Raw genomic sequence first — 3,151 nt, forward strand, 5'->3', positions numbered from 1 at the left:
AAAGGACAATTACAGGCAAATTAAATTAAATTAGACACCATGTTAATAAAAAAAAAAGTTGAACCAGTTACAAAATGAAATTCAAATAACTAAATAAATGTAAAACAAGTCGATGATGGATTTTGAGATTAAATTGCAATATTTTCATAAAACTGCAATTTCCTCAAATAATTGCAATTTTCTTCGCTCTCTCTCTCTCTCTCTCTCTCTCTCTCTCTCTCTCTCTCTCTGGCTGAATCTGGCTAATTTTAATTTATTATAAATATTTTATTCTAAAATATATGACTCCTTTATACTATAATAATAATAATAATAATAATAATTATTATTATTATTATTATTATTATTATTATTATCTTCAAAATGTTTCAAAGTCATAATATAAATACAATTTATAGTATTAAAGAGTCATATTTTTGCAATAAAATCCTTATAATTTGTTTTTACAAGAGTAACACTCACAGCACATTTGGAGAAAAAAGGTTGAACATATATTGTGATACAAAGGAAGACTATTTTAATATAAAGTTGTTGGAAATTGACATTGTTTATGAGAAAAATATTATATTTTCAGCAAAAAATAATAATATCAACATATCAACCAGGATCAAGTAATATTATGCATAACATTTCCAGATCAAAGAAATCATACTAGAATAAAAGAGTAAAAATTGTAATATTGTTAAGATAAAATCTTATAAAATAATAATGATGTGTGAATAAAGTTGTGCTTTTACAAGAATAAAAATGTAAATTTTCCAGAAAAAAGTTAAAAGGGAAATATCTCAAGATAAAAATTTGGAATATTTTTAACATTTTTTTCAAATTTTGTAATTCAAAAATTTTTCAGAAAATTGCTTTTTTACATTTGTATTTATTTATTTTTGAAAATTATATTTATTGGGTTTTTAGAATTAACATGACACATACATTAATGAGGGTTTACATGCCCACATTCTTAGATTAAAAAAAAGACAAGACCAATTACCACTGAAACAAAGAACAAAACAAATAAAACAAAAAACAATAGATAATAATAATAATAATAATAATAATTATTATTATTATTATTATTATTATAATAAAAGGTATAACCCTGTATTTCCTATGTAGCTGCTGTGTTGAATATTACATTTTCTTTATACACTTCATTGTCCTTTTCAAGTGTTCAACATCTTGATTGGTGACTTTCAAGATATTCAATAAATTGTCCCCATAGCTTAAAAAAGCTCTGTATTTTTCCCTTGGTGCTCTTCCAGGAAGTTGCTATACAGTGTTTAGCCTGAAGTGAGCACAAAATGACCTTGATCTTTTTATTCCCACCTGACACTCTGAAAGTAGTCCTAGGATAAATACCCGAGGGCAGACAGGCAGTTTGATCGAGATAATATCAGATGTAGTTTGTATGACCTTTTCCCAGAATTTTTTAATTTTGGGGCAACTCCATAGGCAGTGTAATAATGTTCCTTCTTCTTGGCTGCATTTATTACAGAAATCAGGATTATTGTTATCAAAGCGATGGCAGGAGTGATGTATCCGCGCATAATCCATTTAAACTGTAATAGTTTCAATCTGGTGTTAATAGTCTGACATTGTGCATTATGACAAATCGTCTTCCAGTCAGCTTGAGAGATTTCTGCATCTAAATCACTAGACCAATCTTTTACTGTCCGAGGATTCTTTCGATGCATCCACAATCATTTTATACAAAAAGGATACCTGGCCACGGCCCTGAAACATTTGTATTTTTTTTTTAAATAAATAAATAATAATAATACTTCAGGATCAAAGCAATAATATGTGAAGAATAAGTTGTAACATGTTTTTAATAAAATCTTTATAATTCATTAAGTTGCACTTTTGCAAAAAAGCGGAAATATTTGGATTTTTTTAATATGGGAAATAAGTTTTAATTTTTTGGGAGAATTACATATAAAAAAAAGTTAGGATACAAATCAAATTTGGGAATTTTGACTTAATATCGTCTTTGTGTATTTTGAAAAGCACTATATAAAACCGATGCATTATTATTATTATTAATAGAGCAAAATGTTGCGTTATTCATATTTCTGAAAAAAGCTGTAAATTTACCTTGAATTGTAAATACCTTGAGCCACAATTTGTTGAAAAAAATTTGTACTTTAAGTAAGATAAAAAAAAGTATCATGTTTCAAAGTGAAGTCATAACACTTATAATATTTAAAGATCAAAGTAATATTTTAGAATAAAATTGCAAAACAGAAAAATAAATGGAGTGCACTTATATAGCGCTTTTATCCAAGGTGCTTTGCTTTATGTTTTTTGTTTTCTCAAATTAAGTTTTATTAGAAAAATATTTTTGGAATCCAACTTAAGAAAAAAATAAAAGATACAAATCAAATTTCCGATGCACTCCCAATTTCATAATTTTGATTTAATATCTCATAATAGAGCAAAATGTTGTGTTATGACTAAATCTGTATGTTTAGGTATTTCATTCATGTCTATAATTTAATATTTATTTTATTGTTATTTATATGTTTTTTATCATGTATCATGTCTTTTTACTGTTTAGTTTTTGTTGAGTTTATTTGCCCTTGTTTTAATGTGTTGCATCCTTCTTTTCTGTTTTTTGTGTTATTATAAAGTTTTAAGTCTTTAATAATATTTTTTCATAAAATAAATTATTATTATTATTACTAGTAACTGTACACAGATATTTTTTACTTTGATAGAAAACGATGGATATTTCCACTTTATGAGACGACACACCTCGTGCACTCAGGGTGGGAAGAGTTTATTGTAAAGGTGCATCTTATTACAAGAGACACTACAGGCAAAAACATGATTTTTTTCATGCACTGGTCAAATTTGAGGTTTTGGGCTGTTTTTCTCCCATAATTTGTCTTCTTTCAGAATAGTGAAAAGAAAACATCCAAAGCAAACAATACTTTTTAATATTTGTAGATTTCTCCAACATTCACTAAAAGGTAGCGTTCTATTGCATTGTGTCATTTTGTGTTGTATATCATTTCCATTAAGAATGTATGAAATCTTTAAAATTAGTTTTTTCTCATATGTCAACTTCAGCTGCACTTATAAAAAACTAATTTACCAGATTTATTCCAAACTATATTCTGAGGGTTTTTACTGAGGGGTTTTTCTATATACC

Source organism: Centropristis striata, chromosome 21, assembly GCF_030273125.1.
Source record: "Centropristis striata isolate RG_2023a ecotype Rhode Island chromosome 21, C.striata_1.0, whole genome shotgun sequence".
In the NCBI taxonomy this organism is placed as follows: Eukaryota; Metazoa; Chordata; class Actinopteri; order Perciformes; family Serranidae; genus Centropristis; species Centropristis striata.